Source organism: Phyllobates terribilis, unplaced genomic scaffold, assembly GCF_046119375.1.
Source record: "Phyllobates terribilis strain yellow unplaced genomic scaffold, ASM4611937v1 Scaffold_1__5_contigs__length_1240528914, whole genome shotgun sequence".
Classification (NCBI taxonomy): domain Eukaryota; kingdom Metazoa; phylum Chordata; class Amphibia; order Anura; family Dendrobatidae; genus Phyllobates; species Phyllobates terribilis.
In genome coordinates, this window is record NW_027362761.1 from 302,811,763 (window position 1) to 302,835,503 (window position 23,741).

The 23,741-nt window shown below is 37.5% G+C and overlaps 1 protein-coding gene across 2 annotated transcripts in view; it reads left to right on the plus strand.

The window, feature by feature from the left end:
- Positions 1 to 287: 287 nt before the first annotated feature.
- The window catches only part of RTN4R (reticulon 4 receptor), a 389,627-nt gene continuing 366,173 nt past the window's right edge, over positions 288 to 23,741 (plus strand). The window contains exons 1-2 of one of the 2 annotated variants that reach the window (XM_073673312.1): positions 288 to 375; positions 796 to 1,172. The gene's annotated coding sequence lies outside the window, so the exon portion shown is untranslated. The remainder of the gene's footprint in view (positions 376 to 795; positions 1,173 to 23,741) is intronic. The other variant, XM_073673319.1, reaches the window with a different exon arrangement.

Here is a 23,741-nt window from a genome sequence, read left to right on the forward strand (position 1 = left end):
TCTGCCAGAGGGGACCAGTAATGCTATGTAAACTTAAGCACTGAAGGCTCCTGGAACAGCAAATGGATTAAAACATACCTGCCAAATAAACTATGTGATAATGATCTTCACTGGGAGGGGAGACCAGACCGCTGATCAAGGGAGGGGAGCCGGAAGAAATTGTGAAAATATTTATGCTACTGATATAACTTGGGTGCCTTTATCTCAATAAAGATGCTAGTAATTTACCAAAATACACACGTTTGCTATGGCAATGAGTTGAAGTTACAAAGTCAGTATGACTTTTTTTGAGACATTCAGCTCTGCCACATCTGCTCCTATAATGTTGCTGCACAGAACTCAGCAGCTCCTCTACCTGACTGCAGCTCCTTCCAGGTAATAGCTCACTTTTCACCTGCTAATAAAGTCCTGTGTATTAAATTGATGGCTTGCTGGTGACACTGAATTCTGCTCCAACCTCTGCTCATTAGTGACAGCTTTTAAGTACAGGGTTAGCTTGCAGCTGCTTAGGAGCCAGTGACAGAGGCAAGTGCCCTGGCTCTGCAGACTGCTGGTGCTGAATGGACAGCTCCCTCCACCAACTCGGATTTGCACTGTTTCATTATCCCAGTTTGTTTGCTGTTTTCTCTGTTCGTTCCCTCCCATCTGCTCTGTGTGTCTCTTGTAAATCGGATCAAGCCTGATTCCCCTCACGTCAAACCACATGATCCCATAAAACATTCATCACCTCTCAATCCCTGATCCAGCTCCATAAAACATTCATCGTTGCTTTTTCCTCTCACTGCTTCTCCATAGAGTAACCAGGGAAAGGAAAGGAACAGTGATTTCACCACAACGCCTGGCAGCTAGAGGAAGCACATCACACATTGATGGGGGAAGACAGGGAGATCTCATTACCAGCTGTGTTCATGCTGGAGGAGGCTCACAAGTCCCACATACACAAGTAGTTACGATTTGGGAACATGAAGATCAAGCAATGGATACTCTGAACCGATGCTGAATTCTAGGATTGTTCTCATTGTTTTACCTTTAAAACTGGAGAGGGGATCCTGGATGGGGAATATTGCTGGCTGCATTGTGGAGTGGAATTAATTGTACCGAAGTTTGAATTTCCTAAGGATTGCACTGCAGGAATAGAGGAAACCTCAGAATGACACCATTGTTTCTTGCAGGTGAGCAATATTTTATTATTTTTTTTAATCCTTGGAAATTCCTGCTGCTAATTTCATCCAGCTTTGTGTAGCTTTCATTTACATACTATATCATTATACATCCCTCCCTATCTAACATGTTTATATAAATATTTGTATATGTCTAAATATATATATAGATGATAGATATATAGATAGCTATATATATATATCTATAGATATATACATATCTATAGATAGATATGTATGTAAATGTAGATATATATAGATCTATATAGATTTATATATATATATATGGATCTATATCTATCTGTAGATAGATAGATAGATATTAGATAGATAGATAGATAGATATGTACAAACTAGATTTTGCATGCATAGAATAAATAGTTTTCCTCCCCATCTCTATCCAATGAAGTTTTTGCACCCCAGATATGATGATATGAAGTGCAATAATTATTGTGCATTTGCAAAGCAAAAGTCAAAAAAAATCATTGACACAAAGAATACAGACTGATGAGAAGGTTTTAAGATGATTTAGGGATGAGAGATGGTGCATTACTGTTATATGCTCCATCCTCACAACTACAGTGCAATACATAGCACAAAGTAGGTCAGGAATCCAGAAGGACACTTGGGAGACAGCTACCGGATCTTGCGGTGAATCAGTCCCACGGGTGCCTTCAGCTCTTTGCTCTATGTAGCATGATAAAGTCGTTTTTGTGTGTGATATAACAGCTGAATGTGCTTTTCATATGGTGAGTTTAAATCCCCCTCCCCACTCCCTTGGGAGAAGTTCCCTAGTGGAGTGCTGCATATTGGGGTACTTATTGAATGCATATCTTTAGCTGAACTCTACAAAGCCTGTGCCAGGGCTGTGCATACTAATTATCATTTTCTTAAATATGATGAGTAAGATATTAACATTGGGCTTCCAGTCTAATATATATCCAACTAACATGGCTCTCAGCCTTGATTTCAGCGTAGTCTCAGCATTTTAGGGGTAGTTTGAACAGACTTATTCCCACCTTAGTCTAGAGGAGTTCTGCACTGCCTGTTATGCAATATTTCGCAGTCATGATACTGTGGGTCAGTATACTCAAGTCAACACCATTACAGCAGGCAAGCTATGTACAATGCAAACAGACGCCCACCCCACAGAATTGTGGGTGTTTTTAGGGGCTCTGGCTGACAGAGAAGGCGATCCCTGACACCTAGTTGAAAAATAAATGTATTTATTGAAAGGAATTAGAACTACCCACAACTTGCCATTGTCTAGCAGTACTGATATAAATGTCATATATATAAATACAGTGTGTGTGTGTGTGTATATATATATATATATATATATATATATACATATATATATATATATACATATATATATTAAAAAGCTAGACACACAGACTAAATGACTGACTATAGAGTATTTCATCTTCGTAGTAATCCTATTCAAACAGATGTTTGGATTATAAAATGTTTGGATTATAAATGTAATTGCTTTGCTAGCAGAGTAGTAGAGTATCAATGGATCTTTCTTTATACATATACATATATATATGTGTGTGTGTGTCTGTGTGTATATACAGTATATACACACACTCATATATAAATTTTTGTTCAATGCTGTGAACTATTGTATTCAAGGACAAATTATGGTGAATATAGTGTACTTTTTATTTCTGCTAAAATCTTTCAATTAATTTGGCCTTGGTGATTATTTGCTATTTGTCAGTTATCACACATTACTACATGCCGTCACTTTTGAAGCCATACTAAACAACAAAAATAATAATATGACTATGTTTACCAGTGATAGGATTCCCATTGCTTAGAGCAAAATAGATAGATATATTGATAATAGATCAATATGGATAGATAGGTAGATAGATAGATAATAGATGATAGTTAATAGATAGATGTGAGATAGATAGATAGATGTGAGATAGATAGCTAATAGATAATAGATAGATATGAATAGAAAGATAGATATACACATGCATAGGTTGGGTTATCAGATTTAGTTGAACTAGAGACTCTAGAATCTACTATTTCCATAACATGAAAACATGCTTTGCCCTCAATTAAACATAACAAAGTTGTTAAATGTCTTGTATGTATTTGACAGCACTTTGTATGTGGCACAGGATATGCTTTATTACATTCTTCAGGAATGTCATTTATACTGGTAAGACCTTATAAGAATAATCCGCTCTTTTTGACACCATCCCCAGGTATTAACTTTGCACATTTATGTTATTTTCAATGAAAGATTTGCTAATCTTTTGAAATTACTGTTTTACTGCAGCCTTATTAAATCATGTGAAACTCTTTCAGGCCTACTGAGCATCATTTCTGTTCTATCAATCACTGTTCAGGATGAAGAGATTGCAGCTATATATTTACTTGCATTGAGGTTAATGTAATTCATAGCACCTATAGTGCGATTAGAGCTCTGTTATCTTGTCAGAGTTATTTAACTAAATAACATCCAGGCATGCAAATTATTCTACACAAATACAATATTATGAATTAGACTTTTCTGGGACATTTTAGACTTTCTAGCCTAACTGAAGTAATGTGGTTTATTGAACTTTAATTATACAAGGTTCAGCATTATTGATCTAGATTTTGTCTGTATGAGAAGAGAAAGGGATTAATGTCAACACTGTTGGATTTGGATTTTGTGCTTTGATGTTCACTTATGAGGCCTATGCTACATAAAGAACATACTATTCAGCTTTTCCCTAATTGTGGTTTTGTTAGCATTTTATGAACTGTATACAAAAGGAATGAAATCTTCTAATAATAGTGTTAAAAAGTCTGCAGTTTTTTTGCCCTTGCAACATATTTTTCAGATGTGGCCTAGTTCCCAGAAGGCATAATTTATCTTCAATAGCAAAAGCTACACACAAAAATGCAGACCACCCAGTATGTGCGAGATAGAAAGGTTTGGATTTTATCTGGCTTATGATTCAGTATGCGTACAAATGCAAAAATGTATTGAGTGCAAGCATACCGTCTTAGGTGTAATTCATTTTCATTAAGAAAAACTAATTCATTCTAAGGAAAGAAAAACAGTGTAAGAACAGTAAGTCCGTTTTCTTACATCCACGACCCACTGTTCTCAAAAACTGAACCAGTAAGGCAATAAATACACAGGTAATCCACGATCGAGTGCTGGTTTCTACCCATTATCTTCTAGCCAGCAGCTTGATCAAGAACGTCTAATGGCTCTCAATAATACATGCCACCAGTTATACTACCTAAAGTGAGTGACAACCCTATATCAATATAGGAATGTGGAGACCCTGCCTTGAAAATGTTCAGCAGCGCCTAAACAATCTACAGCTAAAAAACATTTATTATGGACTCTTCATTTCTTAAATTGTTCAAAAATAAAAGTTAAGGAGACTATCAGCTGTTGACAGTCTGCTTTTGTTGGAAGAGTTCCCAGAAAATATGCTGATGGCAGGATGTCTAGATGCTGAAACCATCAGTGATCCTCTGTAACCTGCAGGTGTACATGGCAGCAAAAGCTTAATATTACCCTGCAGTGCCATCTCGGAGGACATTAAGCATCACAAAAATGTGTCCTCCAGAAGGTGCTGCACTTCACGCTGGCTAATTGATGGAGGTCCTAAATAAGGAATTCCCTCTATTAACTCTGATATTGAGAATTTTAGCATGCATTTTGAACATAGTATAAGCCCACTTGCCACTTCACTACAACCTTTTTTAAGTGCTACCTTGGCAAGGTTCAAAAGGTGCAGAGCAAAGAAAGCAATCCAACATCCCTGTAGCACCTCTAGGCAAGGGGTGGACATATGATTGATGCAACCTGTGCAGTTGCACAAGGGCCCAAGAGGTAAGGGGGCCACCTCTACCTCCAAAACAGGTGGAATTGTGCATTATGATAAACTATTGGACTGCAAGGGGCCCATATATTGTTCTTGCACAGGGGCCCTCTTCTGTCTGTCTCCACTCCTTCTTTAGGCCGTATCCCCCACAGGCACAGAAACACAGCAACAGAGACCACCAGACAGCACCAACATATCTAACAGAAAGACAAAGAGTATATAGGTATAATACTTCACACAGTCTTCAAAATGGGATCTCTAAACCAAGGAATCCCTTACAGATTTCTTTTCTGATAGATAAATTAATTGGTGTCAGTGCAACTTCTGAATGTACTTAGTGCACATGAATGTGCTTAATTCAATGGGTCATCCAATTTTTTTCCCGGTACACAAGCTTGATTATTTCACTATGATTTACAAAGGATATACTAATATGCTTTGTCTGCCCTTGAGAGGGACATCAGGAATAGAAAACATAAACACAGGAAAATAATGTATCCTTCCAATTAACTTATGTTCTGCAATTGCTTAAGATTAATACAAGCATAAGATGCAAATACACAAATGAATCATGAAACTAAGTGTCATTGTTGTTCATAACAACCAATCAAGTTCCAGTTTTCATCTGCTCAGAACATACTTAAAGAGGTAATTTGTTGCTATGGGAAAGCTGACATTTGTAATGAATGAGGCCCACATATGATGTGCCAGTTGACCTCACCATTACCCATTGCTGCCAAATTTACATATATCTCAATTATTCAAAGATACAACTTAAATATGACTATGAATACAAAAATATTTTGTTTGTAATGCAATATGGAACCAAACTATGAATCTCCTCATTAGGTCTGTTTGTACTAATTCTGAATTAAAGACTCCTAGGAAGGAGATTACCCATTGACTCTATCGGTTATTTATTAAGGCTTGTTTGCCCTACAATAGGTAGGACCCATGCCTGACAATCTAGTGTATTAGGTGTTTGTAGTCTATAAATGTTTGTAGTCTATACACAGCAGTCATCCTCAATACTATGAGCTGTTGGACAGACTGTGGGACAGAAGTAGTATTTCAGATTGCCTCACACCTCGATTAGCTAAAATGTCATTACTGATGATACTGATACTGAGATAAAAAGTAGTAGACATTAAAAAACAACATGGGACAGTAGCAGTTCACACTCCAACTATACAGCACTTGTGAATATCCACTTTTAATTGCCATATAAAAATTTTCGTCATTGAACATACATGACATATCATCAATAACCTTCAATGCACTGTGTGCAGAATTATTAGGCAAGTGAGTATTTTGACCATATCATTGCTTTTATGCAGATTTTCCAATTCCAAATTGTATAAACGTGACTGCTTATTGGATGAAGCATCTCAGGTGATGTGTATTTGTGTAATGAGGAAGGGTGCGGCCTAAGTATATGAGCATCCTTTATCAATGTGTGCAGAATTATTAGGCAGCTCGTTTTTCTCAGACACAATGGGCCAAAAAAGAGATTTTAAAAAGATCAAAAATTGTTAAAAGTATTACAGAGGGATGTCGCACTCTTGAAATTGCTTAAATATTGGAGCATGATCACAGAACCATCAAAAGTTTTGTTGCAAATAGTCAACATGGTCACAAAAAACATGCTGAGAAAAAAGATGCGCATTAACAGCCAAAAGATTTCTGAAGCATCAAACATGAAGCAATCAAGAACCCATTATTCTCAAGTGTTGTCATATTCCAGACCTACAACCTACCAGGAGGCCCAGACATGGGCAAGGTAAGGGACCCGACCACCACTGTACAAGACACATAAGTTGAAAGGTCAAGATTGTGCCAAAAAGTATCTGGAGATGGAGTTTTCAAAGGTTTTATGGACTGAAGAGATGAGTGACGTTTGACAGACCAGATGGATGTGCCCATGTCTGGATCTGTAATGGGCATAGACCTCTACTACAACTCAGATGTCAACAAGGTGGAGATGGGGTACTGCTATAGGCTGTTATTACTAAAGATTAGCTAGATGGATGTTTTTGGGTTAGAGATAGGTACAAAATCAACTCTGAAACCTACCACCAGTTTTTAGAAGACACATCAAGCAGTGGTACAGGAAAAGGTCTTTCAAGAAAACCATGATTTTTATGCATTGCGTGCATCGTAGTACTCCTTTGCTTGGCTAACCAGTAAGGGCCTTAAAGATGAAAAATAATGATATGGCCCCTTCCTCACCTGACCTAAACCCTATTGAGAACTTGTGTGACCTTCTTAAACAGGAGATTTATAATGAAGGAAAACAGTACACCTCTCTGAGCAGTGTCTGAGAGGCTGTGGTTGGTGCTGCCCAAAAGTTGGTTGACTAAGAAACTGACAGACTCCTATGGATGGAAGACTTATGGTTGTTATTGAAAAGGAGGGCTGCTATATTGGTAAATATTTATATATATTTATTAGTTACCAATATGACAGCCATTCTTTTCAATAACAGTCATAAGTTATATATATTTGAAATGTCAGAAATGTCATTTTGTACATTTTGAGTTGTTTATTATTCTCATTTGAACAGATGAAAGTTAATTGAGATGAGAACATTTACATTTTTCATTTAGTTGAACAATAATTCTGCAAAATAATAGTTGCCCGATAATTCTGCACACATAGATATACACCTAAAAAAGAAAAAACTCTCTTTTACTTTTCTAAAACATTCAGGTTTCAAGTTTATTAATCTTCTGGATTGACAAACAGCACTGTAGTTGTTCAATTATAAAATTAATCATCAAAAATACACATTACCTAAGAATTGTGCACAAGGTGTAGTATTTTTGCGACTCAACCCCTAAGAAATAGACCCCACTGGCAAATGATCAAAGTCTACTCCAATGTAGTTGTCTTCTAATGGACTTTTGGATCCTATTATTTTGTCAAAGCATCTGCCCACCCAAGGATTCAATGGTAATCTAGGAAATAACAGAAGCTAAGCATTAACCCAAAGAAGTTCAGGGCTAACTGGGCAAAAGTTATAGATGCATAACTATACATAATTTAAGGTAAAGGATTACCAATAAATAATGGTTTGGGTTTGGACTCTTCTCTTCAGAATAAATAAGTCTTGGGCTAATAAACAAAAAATTATATATTATTAAAATTACATTTAAAAGTCAGAAAAAAAGTTTAAGAAACTAAAATATTGGGTAATTTATTTTAATTATGAATTCAATCCTTCAGAATAGAAATTATGCCATGAAATTTGTCTTATTCTAATTTACTTATTAAAATTGTATTTGGATTTGCGTATGAATGTAAATTGTATTTAAATCCCAGTGGCTTTTTGCTAGAGATCTATACAGCAATTGAAGCCACCTAGTGTTCCCTCTGCTGCATAAGCAGTTTGCATTTTCTTTATGGATTGTAGAATATTTGTCTTTGAAATTGATGTAAATCTTCCAGTCTACTGCAAATATTGCATACGTTTAGATGTAAACAGGTAAAATGAATGACACTGAAAACCTAATAGGCATTTACAATGGTAATACCCTGCCATTTTAAAATGAAGAATAACAAAGTGAAATAAAGCTGAATAATGTACACAATGTCTGATTATGCCAGAATGTAACAATTTGAAGACAGATTTAAATTATTGGTTACAAAATATTGTAGGAGATGTAAAAAATATTTTTTTCTTTACATCATTTCTCTACATTAGTAATTTAAGGTCTTTCTATATCTCTGTAAATTATTGTGAAGAATATATTACATTATCTCACCAAGCAGATATATGTGTGCTTAAAGTGTAGTCTTTGCAAGTTACAGGATATTACTAGGATATGCTATCAATGCTTGCTCCAACCACAAGGACTGCCATCAATCATGAAGGGGACAAGGCCTCTTTCTAGAACACCACTGCATGTGCAGGTCACTATGCCACAATCCAATAAATGGGGCTCAGTTTCAGCACCTGTCAAAACAATGGTGGTGGTGTGCATAGAAAAGGCGCTCTACAAAACATCACAGCCCCTTTATTTTAGCAATCAATGCTGATTCCAATTATATGTCATCACTTGCTATGGTTAGACATATATGTATACAATTGTATACATGATAACATATAATAACTAGTAATAAAACACTTGAAAAAAATAGTAACATGCTCAGAAATATTCCATATGCATGATGATGTTATGATGATGTACACTCCATTCTTCATAAATGGTAGTATTGGCCATAAGTGTAATAGAACAGTCCCAATTAATGAGATTGTATTTATCCTGATCTTGTTACCTATAACAACTAATCCCAAATGAAGCTATAACTTTTCCAGAGCAGCATAAAAACTATAACGCAGGCTTTGGTTTGTTACAATATTTTAAAAAGACCAATGTTCAAGATTATAATACCAGACCTAAAAAATAAATAAAATTCAAAGTCTATTTCAGTGTGAGGGGGATTGTCCATGAAATATACAGTAATATGAATTTGAAATTTTTTCATGAATAAAAAAAAAGTCTTGGGGACACTAGATAGTAAATCGTATTTTAATATTTAAGTTAAAAGGGTGGAAAAGGAAAAATGGATAATTTTTCTTGCCAGCGCTGGTATTCTGGTGCTTTGTGTTTCTTCTATGCACTGTATCAGTGACTTGCCTGATGCAGTGTCCTGGACAGGATGTTATGCTGAAGCTGTGTATAATGCCGAGAAAGGGTGGTGAGGGTTACATGAGGAGTGCTTACTGCTGGCTTAAAGCCCAGCAAAAGGTATGATGGGAAATGTAGTCAGAAGGGAGCAGAGGATTCTAAGGAGGAAGTGATTGCTGTGACACAGGGCTAATGCCAGGAAGTGAAGCCGAAAGTCATAAAACAAAATGAAAATTGGCAGAAAATGTATATGGGATTTTATTGCAAAAACTAGTAATTCATTTAGGGTAGTGGATAGCGTCTTTAACTTACCATGTGATGGGAAATAAAACAAAATCCTACTCATTTTCTTTTTCACCTGTTCATAAGAGGTATGTTGTCACTTCAGGTCCAGGCACTAAATTTGGACATTTTTTGTAAAGAAAAGCAAAAGCATTAATTTCCTAAAGGGTTTTATTTGATTCACCTTTAATGGAAACAGATTAAAATGAGCATATTGTAATGTTAAGCATAAACTCTTGATCTACATTTCCCAAGGTCTAGTGGAAAATAGATTGGTAAAAGTTGAAACTTACCTTTCCAATCATATTACTTCCTAGAAAAGTAAGCCAGATGAATAAAATGTGCATGTTTCAGGAGATTAAATAGCTGTGCAACATTTAATAATTTTGGCTACATTCAATTAATATTTAATAGACTAAGGCTTCAATTGTAGAGAAATTATGCTACTAACCTTAACTTTTTGTCTTGGCTTAATATGACTTATGACTTTTATTTTATCAAAATAAATAAGTCAAGTGATCTTATATGAGGATTCTTCTTTGTCCAGGCAGGAGCCATTTTTATTAATTTTGTAAAGTTTCTTAAATTGTGTTTAAAAAAGAATTTGTACAATTAAACATTGCTACTACATTAAACACAATTTATTTTGTGGTGTCAATGTACATAGTTGGTTAAATGTGAGCTGTTTTCCTTTTATTGAGTACCTGGAATAAAAGGACAACAATTCTCTGTATCAGTAAATGCAAGTAGTTGCTGATTATGTTGTGTTTAAATGTTTCTTAGCCAATTTTTTGCAGTTGTGGGATTTTTTTTGGGTAGGGGTGGTATTGTAGACTTCAATAGAATAGTAAGTATTCTCTTTTAGAAAAGGATACATAATCAGGATATAAAATATAGATAGATTGATAGATAGATAGATAGATAGACAGATAAAATATATAAATAAGATAATGAAGCAGCACAATAGCAAGAAAAAATTGGTGGGTGTAAGGCCTCCAAAACAATAGAGTTGTAAATTGTATACCAAAAAATGAAAGAAGGCAGCATTCCAGTTAGTTGAAAAAAGAAAAAGTGGACTTTATTCAGCCCATGTGGTATGGCAACATTTCGGTTACACAGAACCTTTATCAAGCTTGAACCTTTATCAAGTTGTGCAAAGTTGATAAAGGTTCTGTGTAACCGAAACGGCACCACGCCACATAGGCTGGATAAAGTCCACTTATCCTTTTTGCAACTAATTGGAGTGCTACCTTCCTTTATTTATTAGATAGATAGATAGATAGATAGATACATAAATAGATAATAGATACATAGATATGGGATAGATAGATAGATACAGTAGATAGATAGATAGATAGATAGATAGATAGAGGAAAGCTGAAGCAGCGTAGTAGTAGTAGTAAATGGTGCAAATCCAGGGACTTCAATCAAATCCACATCTATCAATGATGCAAAAAGGGCAGCACTCCAAGATTCAAATATAAAGTAAAAGTTGTGCCTTTTTTAAGCCATGTGATTACAGCAACGTTGCTGTAACCATATGGCTTAATAAAGGCACAACTTTTTCTTTTTACTTGAATCTTGGAGTGCTGCCCTTTTTGCATGACAGATAGATTTCAGTGTATATAAAGAAAACTTTAAACCATGATAAACTAGTGATGTTTCTCACACTGCTGAGAACTAAAAATAAATCTGGAATATTCAGTTGTTTATTCGTTGGACACAAAAGAATTGGTCCAGCAAATACATTATTATCCCTTTGCTATTTGTTTGTATATTTATAGTGTTAATATATTTCTGACATAAACAAATATTTTCAATTATTTGAAATACAGCATTTTTTTTTTATTCAAATATATTATAAATGTATACTCCATACAGATGAAAAGATTCTTTCAAATTCAATTTCGTCGGCTTCTCTAAATTTTACAAAAAATGTGATTTTCAGAAAATAAGTTTGCAGATATCTCAGTATTAGAAAAGAGAGGGAGGGACAGAGATTCATTAATTGAATCTTAATCTTAATAGTTCAAATTTGTGTGGAAAATGTAAATTTCAGGAAATTCGATTCAAACTTGACCTTCCGTGGATCAATCTGCTCATCTCTACAGTAATACTCAAACTATTAAATGAGTCTAACATGTATATAACATAAAAGAATGGCAAAATAATAGTTAAAAAGCAAAGTATGTAGTTGATATTCATAGACAGAATAAAGCTATCTTAAATAGAATAAATGGACAGTTTTACTAAAGAATTGGAATACATTACAGAGATTCAAATATGATGCTTCTAGAATAATTACTTTACTCAAAGCTAATGAATCTGAGATACACGAAAGAGCTGACATCACATCTATTTATCACCTAGAGAGAGGCTTTGCAAGACATTAAATTAGTTTGAAAACTGAATAAAAAGAATCTGACGAGTTTTAAAGTGACACCCTAAGTTTGAGACATTTAAAGGCTCATACTAAAACTTTCCATTAAGTGTTGTTAATATTCCCTTCTACAATTAAGCAATGCAGTACTAATATGCAGAGCTGTCAATAAATATGTTTTCTTCATGTTTCAAGATTATAAATAATTTTAGAAATAATAGGTTGGCGGCACAAAATGATAGGAATATAATTTATGATAAAAAGAGACAGGCAAAGTATCACTTTTACCGCTTAGAAATCTTTCTTAAAACTGTGTGATTGTGGAAATATATCTAACACTTTAAGAGAATACACAGTACAGACCAAAAGTTTGGACACACCTTCTCATTTAAATATTTTTCTGCATTTTCATGACTATGAAAATTGTACATTCACACTGAAGGCATCAAAACTATGAATTAACACATGTGGAATTATATACTTAACAAAAAAGTGTGAAACAACTGAAAATATGTCTTATATTCTAGGTTCTTCAAAGTAGCCACCTTTTGCTTTGATGACTGCTTTGCACACTCTTGGCATTCTCTTGATGAGCTTCAAGTGGTAGTCACCGGAAATGGTATTCCAACAATCTTGAAGGAGTTCCCAGAGATGCTTAGCACTTGTTGGCCCTTTTGCCTTCACTCTGCAGTCCAGCTCACCCCAAACCATCTCGATTGGGTTCGGGTCTGGTGACTGTGGAGGCCAGGTCATCTGGCGTAGCACCCCATCACTCTCTTTCTTGGTAAAATAGCCCTTACACAGCCTGGAGGTGTGTTTGTGGTCATTGCCCTGTTGAAAAATAAATGATGGTCCAACTAAACGCAAATCGGATGGCATAGTATGCCACTGCAAGATGCTGTGGTAGCCATGCTGGTTCAGTATGCCTTCAATTTTGAATAGATCCCCAACAGTGTCACCAGCAAAGCACCCCCACACCATCACACCGCCTCCTCCATGCTTCACGGTGGGAACCAGGCATGTAGAGTCCATCCGTTCACCTTTTCTGCGTCGCACAAAGACACGGTGGTTGGAACCAAAGATCTCAAATTTGGACTCATCAGACCAAAGCACAGATTTCCACTGGTCTAATGTCTATTCCTTGTGTTCTTTAGCCTAAACAAGTCTCTTCTGCTTGTTGCCTGTCCTTAGCAGTGGTTTCCTAGCAGCTATTTTACCATGAAGGCCTGCTGCACAAAGTCTCCTCTTAACACTTGTTGAAGAGATGTGTCTGCTGCTAGAACTCTGTGTGGCATTGACCTGGTCTCTAATCTGAGCTGCTGTTAACCTGCAATTTCTGAGGCTGGTGACTCAGATAAACTTATCCTCAGAAGCAGAGGTGACTCTTGGTATTTCTTTCCTGGGGCGGTCCTCATGTGAGCCAGTTTCTTTGTAGCGCTTGATGGTTTTTGCAACTGCACTTGGGGACACTTTCAAAGTTTTCCCAATTTTTCGGACTGACTGACCTTCATTTCTTAAAGTAATGATGGCCACTCGTTTTTCTTTACTTAGCTGCTTTTTTCTTGCCATAATACAAATTCTAACAGTCTATTCAGTAGGACTATCAGCTGTGTATCCACCAGACTTCTGCACAACACAACTGATGGTCCCAACCCCATTTATAAGGTAAGAAATCTCACTTATTAAACCTGACAGGGCACACCTGTGAAGTGAAAACCATTTCCGGTGACTACCACTTGAAGCTCATCAAGAGAATGCCAAGAGTGTGCAAAGCAGTCATCAAAGCAAAAGGTGGCTACTTTGAAGAACCTAGAATATAAGACATATTTTCAGTTGTTTCACACTTTTTTGTTAAGTATATAATTCCACTTGTGTTAATTCATAGTTTTGATGCCTTCAGTGTGAATGTACAATTTTCATAGTCATGAAAATGCAGAAAAATCTTTAAATGAGAAGGTGTGTCCAAACTTTTGGTCTGTACTGTATGTTACAATATTTTTGTGGGATGTAGTCATTACAGCATGCAATCAATGGATTATGATGGATTAGAGTACAAAATGTAAAAAGTATAAATTGTACAATCATATTTAAAAATTTCATAGCGTTTCATTCCGAGGCCATCTCGCTCCCATCACAAATAGGCCTATTATGTACGCAGTATTCTGGACACTAATGCTATTGTCTGCTCTTGCAGGAGACTCTTCTGGGGATTTTCTTAATGCAGAGATAGATAAAATATTAACAATGGGTTAGTCTATCACATAGCCTACCTATGTACAAAGTGTAGGTGCATTATGTATAGAATCATCAATTATTAATCAGTGACATCAGCCATGCATTCACATGAGTCAAATGTGGATAAAAATATCAGCTTGCGGTTAACCAACAGGGTTATTACCTGGAAAGGGAAGCACTAAGAAACTCCTAGCTGCATGTTGAGAGACATAATAGGAAAATATCTCTGCATACATTTCAAGCACAATTGGTTTCTACCCTGTTGGGTGCTGGCTAAAGGTAAAACAAACTCTGTGTTGGCTTATGACTATGTAATAGTCTAGTCTACAAAGGCTAAAGGCAGATTCACAATTTTGCCATTGAAGTCATATATGTCTAGTCACAATGGAATTCTTTATTTATAGCAGAGTAAATACAATATAAATTCTGAAGGAACTGATCTCCTTATCATTGTAGAACTGTTTCAAGATGGTGACAGGCAGGTCCTATTAGACAAACAACTAATGTCTTGTGATTTACTTTCAAAGTCTTCTCTGATGAAATACACAGCTGACAGTGAAGGTAATGTTTAGTTTAGAAAAGTGACTTAATTACCATATATAAATACACCCAAGGTCAAGACTAAGATCATTCTAATACTCTATTTGTATGCAAGAGATATTTTATTTGATTAAACATAAAAATATGCTATCTCTTCTATCAATATTACACCTGAGATAGTAGGTCTAATCATCTGATTGAAGGGGTTTTGTTTTAGCCCAATTGTCAAGTAAAGTTTAGAATAAGCTACTTCAGTAGTTTTTCACCTTATCAGAAACGTTGTTATGGGTTGTTAGACCTGGTGCTCAAACTATATAATTTACATACTTTAAGTAAGTCATTGATAGTATTCATGCCTATCAACTTAAAGGGGTTGTCCGGTCAAAAGTGATAAGTCTACAGTCACTCTGTGTGACTGCAGTCTTATGAATCCCCACAGCGCACGCACTGTGTACTGCAGGGATTCACCGGTTTCACACCCGGGACCAGAGGGTATATATGCATTATACATTCCCCCGGCCAATGGGAGTGGCCTCACGCTCCATACACTTGTATTGAGCGAGGCCACACCTTCTAGTCGAATGTGTAGTGGGTGAGAAAAAAGCAGAAGTGTTCACGTCTTTGTATTATACTTTCCCCCTGATTGTTCAACACCTGATTTTGGCCCAAAAATACTGATACAAAATGCTGACCAAAATAGTGCTGTGTGAACATGGCCTAACTCCGTTATCCTGTTTTAAGGGCATCAGGAAGTAGTAAAAACACCTAAAAGTCTGTATGTAGTACCAGTTTCATCCTAATAGCTCTGAGTCATATGTGGTTGGCCAGACTAGATGTCTTCTGCTTCATTTGTAGCTCCTTACACCTTCTCCTGCTGTGGTTAGTACTAATGGCCTCCTGTATAACTCCATGTCATCACATTGCCTGGCTTGGCAACACCACTCCTAAACATAGGTACTCTAACTGCATGCCAGTTCATGTCAATAAGGCTTCAAATATACTCTGTTAAAGGCCAGAAAAGTCTCTTTTTAACCAGTCTAATATAGATTCATGTCAGTGACATGGCAATGCTGCGCTCTTGTGAAACCCAGACCAATCAGATGCCAAGACGGCCACACGCTGGACCTCATCTTCACCCGCCTCTGTTCCCTATCTAACCTCTCTAACTCACCTCGCCCTCTCTCTGACCACAACCTACTTACATTCTCTTCTCTCTCCTCCCCGGGGCAACAATCCCCACTCCACAAACTTGCATACCCTCGCAGAAATCTCAAACACCTTGACCTACACTCACTCTCTGAATCCCTTCTCCCTCTTACAGACATTAGTTCCTTACATGATGCAGATGTTGCTGCCACTTTATACAACACCACAACAGCTGCAGCTCTCGATTTGGTCGCCCCCCTGACAAATACCGAAGCTCGCACAATCAACAGACAACCCTGGCACACCAGCCTAACTAAAGAACTGCGACGGGCCTCCAGGGTTGCTGAGCGTAGATGGAAAAGGTCCCACTCCAATGAGCACTTCAAACAGACCCTCACTACATTCAAGTCCACACTCACTGCAGCAAAACAAACATACTTCTCATCTCTCATTTCCTCCCTGTCTCACAACCCCAAACAACTATTCAACACCTTCAGTTCTCTCCTCCATCCCCCAGTGCCTCCTTCCTCTCCTCTTATTTCAGCCGAAGACTTTGCCTCATTCTTCAAACAGAAGATTGACACCATCAGACAAAGCTTTTGCCTAAAGTCCCCACAGCCCCTCCTCACACCTACTCAACCCTTTTCCTCCAAAACCACCTTCTCCACCATTTCTGAAGATCAACTTTCCTCTTTACTCTCCAAATCACACCTCACCACCTGCAAACTTGACCCAATCCTGTCCCACCTCATCCCAAACCTTACCACTATCTTCATCCCAGCCCTAGCCCACCTCTTCAACCTGTCACTAACAACTGGTGTCTTACCCTCATGCTTCAAACATGCCTCAATCACACCCTCCTCAAAAAGCCCTCCCTTGACCCATCCTCTCTGACTAGCTATCGCCCCATATCACATCTCCCCTATGCCTCAAAACTACTGGAACAACATGTCCATTCTGAGCTGTCCTCCCACCTCTCCTCCTGCTCCCTCTTCGACCGCCTACAATCTGGTTTCCGACCGCACCATTCTACTGAAACTGCACTGACCAAAGTTACCAACGACCTACTAACCGCCAAATCTAAGCGACACTATTCTGTCCTCCTCCTCCTAAACCTGTCATCTGCCTTCGACACAGTGGACCATTCCCTCTTACTGCAGACTCTCTCATCTCTCGGCATCACAGACTTGGCCCTATCCTGGATCTCCTCATAGCTAACAGACAGGACATTCAGTGTCTCTCACTCACAGACCACCTCCTCATCTCACCCCCTATCTGTCGGTGTCCCCCAAGCTTCAGTTCTAGGACCCCTGCTCTTCTCCATCTTCACCTTAGGCCTGGGACAGCTCATAGAGTCACATGGCTTTCATTATCACCTCTATGCTGACGACACACAGATCTACTTCTCTAGACCTGATATCACCTCCTTACTAACCAAAATCCCACAATGTCTGTCTGCTATTTCATCCTTCTTCTCTGCTAGATTTCTAAAACTTAACATGGACAAAACAGAATTCATCATCTTTCCGCCATCTCATTCAACCCCCCCAACTGACCTATCCATCATAGTCAATGGCTGCCCACTCTCCCCAGTCCATCAAGCTCACTGCCTTGGGGTAACCCTGGACTCTCCTTCAAAACACACATCCAAGCCTTTTCCACTTCCTGCCGACTCCAACTCAAAAATATCTCCTTGATCCGCACATTCCTCAACCATGAATCTGCAGAAACACTAGTGCACACCCTCATCATCTCCCGCCTTGACTACTGCAACCTCCTGCTCTGTGGCCTCCCTTCCAACACTCTTGCACCCCTCCAATCCATCCTAAACTCTGCTGCCTGACTAATCCACCTGTCCCCCCGCTATTCCCCGGCCTCTCCTCTCTGTCAATCTATTCACTGGCTCCCCATTGCCCAGAGACTCCAGTTCAAAACCCTAACCATGACATACAAAGCCATTCACAACCTATCTCCTCCATATATCTCTGACCTACTCTCCCGCTACATACCAGCACGCAACCTCCGATCCTCACAAGACCTTCTTCTCTACTCCCCTCTAATCTCCTCCTCCCACAATCGCATACTAGATTTCTCCCGTGCTTCCCCTCTTCTCTGGAACTCTCTACCCCAACACATCAGACTCTCGTCGACCATGGAAACCTTCAAAAAGAGCCTGAAGACCCACCTCTTCCGACAAGCCTACAACCTGCAGTAACCACCGCTGCACGACCAGCTCTACCCTCACCTACTGTATTCTCACCCATCCCTTGTAGATTGTGAGCCCTCTCTGGCAGGGTCCTCGCTTCTCCTGTACCAGTCACTGTCACATTGTGTTCAAGATTATTGTAATTGTTCTTGTATGTATACCCCTTTTTTCACATGTAAAGTGCCATGGAATAAATGGCGCTATAATAATAAATAATAATAATAATTCTCCTCAAAGCCAAGCTTTTCCAATCACCCAAGTCTTAGAGCTGCGATGAACACTTGTACTTGAGTTTACACTAGTGTTAAACTCAGGAGACAAATCTCAGTATATCACAGGCACCTTGCAATACCATATCTGTTCTTCCTATGTTATATGACAGGTCGGATTAGCAATTATGCACATGAAATCTTATGTGTTCACTATGAATGGGGTAGATACAACCACGTGTTGTCGAAGAAATGGCAAATGTGTCGATCATGTTTAGAATAAAGAGATTGTTTATTTAAAACAATACAGACATTTTTCCTTATAGATGGAGACACTTTTTAATAATTGTGTATTTGTATTCTGAAAAAAACAAGAGAATGCTTTGCCCAATTTATTAATATCATGTATCTCTACTGCAATTGTAGAACAAGTTATAAATAGAAATAAAATATCAATCAGTCGACAAGCTTCCATTGAACCATCAGTTGACAGCAAGAAGCAACTGAGACATTTTCTAAGACTTGTTTTTGGTGCCTCTTTCAGCTCAGCTCATTAAAGAGCACTCCTCCTCCTTTCAAAGTTATTATCCTCTTAATATATTGCAGTCATCATATTATATAGCACTGTGTAGTTACAATCGCTCATTTTGCCTTTCTACCCAGCTAATTCTTCTGTTTTTCTAGAACATCACCTGATCATCACAAAGCTGACTTCTAAGTTCTTTATAGCAACAGAAAGTCAATTTTCCCTGCATGACTTATGAGTCACTGCAAAAGTGCCTGGCATGAGGTGGAGGGAGCAGCTGGGTCAGGGGTTGAAGAGGAGAATGTTAAATGTGGGGACAAGAGACTTCCTGTTTCTAAATAGAGCAAAAAAAAAAAGAGAAGGATTATCTCGGTACAAAGACAAAATGAGCAATTGTAAGTACGAGGCATTTAATAATATGAGGACTGCAATATATTAAGAGAATAAAAACTTTGATGGGAGTGCTTCTTTAAGACATGAATATCCACAATATCTAGATTTCTCAATCCATGAATGTTAAACAGGCAGAATAAAAAAACACATAAATCACAGGTACTAAGTGATAATGTTATGATGAAAAACAAGATTCATAAGCAGCAGCTTCCCTGCCTGACGGCAGTTTCCTACATGCGGCAAAATGTTTTCTCTCCTTTTACCGAGCATAGGAAGAATAACAATGAGAAATATAGATTCCAAAATTTACATTTGCTTACCATACAGTAAAGTTAATCAACACTGCAGTATATTAGTATAGTTAAAAGTAATAAAAATGATTATAGTCTACCACTATAGTTCCCTACTCTCCACTTATATACAACTTCATCAAGTCTTAGTTAATCTACTTTAAGCATCAACTGCAAGATTTGAGACCTTCACTTATTAAACATCCCATTATTACATCTAATAACCAATATGTCAAATTCTCAGAACTAGATGTATTTTCCATACCTAGTATCAGACACCATCTAGTACTATTTACTTACCTGTTATCGCGTTGTTCATTTACTTTTGTATTTACTTCACTTAGAAAACTGCTAAGTTCCTTGATTCTTTTAGTACAATAGTGTTATCCACGTAGTCTTACACTAGATGGCTGTCTTGTCATTTTTTTCTGCTGCTGTGGTATTTTCCAATGTAATGTGCAATATTTTATTTCCATTATAATGATCTAGTGTTATTTACATCTCACCGTTATTTATTCATAGTATAACATAAATAATCCCATCATATTACTTAGCAAATGATATATTCATGATAAATTATATAACAGTAATAGACCTTATGGCTAAATAAAATTGTTTTTCCATCTTTGTTCAAAGTAGACCCCATCAAATGTTTTCAAACTGACAATCAGCTCTTGACCTTCTGCTTTAAGACCTCAATTAAAATTGATTCAGTATTTTACAAAATATTAAAATTTCAGACAGCTATTTCTTGCTTTCCTATACTTATAGCACATCTGGGAACAATAGAACAAAATTACTGAATAGCTCATGCAAGATCAACCATTTTCACTTTCCACTTTTCTTTGTGCGTTATTTCACTACCAGATAAAAACATAATTTTATATCTTTATACTGAAGTAGATTTAGTGAATGGTTTCATTACCGTCATCTAGGATAAAGAGCAAGTATATATTTGTAGAATGCATTTATTCCATTAAATTTTGACATCGTAGCAATCAGAGAAAGGGAAGTTCGTAGGGCAGTAAAAGTAAGAATGACTTGGAACTACGGCTAATAAAATATGTTTTAGGAAAAATACACATTTAAAAGTAAATATGTTTTTTTGTGAAATGTATCTTGGGATATTTGAGGATTTTAATAGTCTTTATGAGATAATAATACAGTTTTGAGAAACAAAGCACATCCTGAAAGCCCATTGTAAGGGTTTAAGCTAAGGACTGTGTCAGGTCACCTGAAGGCTTTGTAGCACTTAGGTTTTCTCACGGGGTCGCTGTAATGTTTTGTTTAATCGTATGTAATTTTCAAAATGAATTGCCATTTACATGTGAGTACTGGTCAATCGATTAGATTACATTTTTTGGGGGGTACAAATGAAAATTCTGTCTGGAAAGTGATTACAATTATGTAAGCGATAATTCTCGAAAAATTTTAGCAAAAGGTCTAACTTTGTAGAGCCCGAGTAAGCTTATAGGTATCTTGTTCTCATGTATTTGTTAGGTAATCCATGGACAAGCCTTATATATAAGGATATAAAAAGAATCATGCTGGTAGCTATGGTACCCAAACCCATTTTATGGTATGTTGATATAATAAGAATAATAATTTTTATTTATATAGCGCCAACATATTCCGCAGCATTTTACAATTAAGTAGGGACATATACAGACAATATAAACAATACAATGTATCATATTTCAGCAGTTACAGGAGGAATAAGGGCCCTGCTCGCAAGCTTACAATCTATATGGAAATGGGGAGACACAATAGGAAGAACATGGTCATCAGCCAGTATCTGTCTAAGAGCAGTTACCGTGTGGTATCTGGTGCATGGAGAATGTGGAGACAGATGAATACGCAGGGGCAGATTAAGATTAATATTTAGGAGGGAACAGGGGAGAGTTAGGTTAATGAGTTGAGGTGATAGACCTGTCTAAACATATGCGTTTTTAAAGCGCATTTGAAGACATGGGGGCTAGATGTCAGTTGGATCGTTTGGGGCAGTGCATTCCAGAAAACTGGCGCGGCACGAGAGAAGTCTTGGAGCCGGAGGTGTAAGGTTCGGATTAAGGAGGATGTCAGTCTTAGATCAATTGCAGAACAGAGGGCACGGGAGGAGCAATAGACAGAAATGAGGGATGAGATATAGGGTGGTGCAGAACTGTGGAGAGCTTTGTGGGTGAGAGAAATGAGTTTGTTTTGTATTCTGTGGTGAATGGGTAACCAGTGCAATGACTGGCAAAGGGTAGAGGCGTCGGTGAAGCGGCCTGATAGAAATATAACCCTGGCTGCTGCATTCAGAATGGATTGGAGAGGAGAAAGTTTGGTGAGAGGGAGACTGATCAGAAGAGAGTTGCAGTAGTCCAGACAAGAGTGAATAAGAGCGACAATGAGATTTTTTTCCATATCAAAGGTGAGAAAAGGTTGAATTCTGGAGATGTTTTTAAGGTGCATGTGACATGAGCGAGTGAGTGATTGAATATGGGGAATAAAGCAAAGTTGTGTGTCAAATATGACTTCAAGACAGCGAGCGTGCTGCTTGTGAGTTATGTTGGCGCCACCCAAGGAAATTGAAAAGTCAGGTATTGATAGGTTAGTAGAGGGAGGAAAAATAAGGAGTTCAGTTTTGGAGAGATTCAGTTTCAGATAGGGGGAGGACATGATGTTAGAAACAGCAGACAGACATATAGACATAGACAGATATAGGTTATGGGAGCAGACACCGATTGAAGAGGACCCCTGTGCAAGAACAATATAAGGGACTTTGCAGTTCAATAGCTCATCATAATGTAGAATTCCACCTGGTTTGGAGTAGAAGTGGACCCCCTTACCTCTTAGGCCCCTGTGTGACTGAACCAATGGTCTGTTCACCCTTGTATGGGTATGCTGAAAGACTTATTACTATGTAACACTTGTAATACACCAATAGCTGTAAGTGATCTTGATTTAAGCAAGTAAGCAAGATTTTAACAGACATTACAAACCTCTATTATCCTGTTGTGGAGCTGGCCCTTTGCCTTATTAAAGGAAATTTGCCAGCAGCTTTTTATAACCAAACTTGAGAGTAGCATAGTATGGAGTCAGAGACCCTGATTCCAGTGACGTATCACTTGTCTATTTAGTATGGTTTTGATAAAATCACTGTTTTATCAGCATGACATTATTACCTGAGGACTAGTAAACCTGCTGTCAGGTAGTCAAGCATATGCATGAGCTCTGTATAACCCCACCCCCACCACTGATTGGCAGTTTTCTGTGTACACTGTGTGTGGGCAGAAAGCTGCCAATCAGTATTGTGGGCGGGGTTATACAGAGCTCAATATTCAGAGAACTGCCAGATCTGCACCACATAATCAGTGATCTTATCAAAATTACAGCAAGCAGCTCAATAAGTGATACATTGCTGGAATCAGGGTCTCTTTCCCTACATCCAGCTGCTCTTAGTAGCAAAAGCCTGGTGACAGATTCCCATTAACTGATTCATGATTACAGTCTCTTTTGGGTTGAAGGACACTTTGGTCTCTCCCTATTATTTCTGTTTTACTTTCTATGTACATGCTGATTAGTGTCTCTTAATTTTCATGAGAATTTTCAATTTACAATTCCACCAATAGAATCATTTGACAGCATTTTTTTCCTTAGAAAAAAAGAGTCCAATTTTGCCAGAAAAACAGTAGCATTCTTGTTCATTAACTTTGGTTTTGCGTCTCATTTTATTGAATAAATTAAGATAAACAAGAAACAGCCAATAAACAACAGTAAAACATCAAGTCCCTGATTAAGTGATTATATTGTTAAATTGCCTATAATGTTTAAGCAAAATTAAAGGGGTTGTCCACTACTTTTACATTGATGCCCTATCCATCCAGCTGTTATCTGTGACGGCAATTGA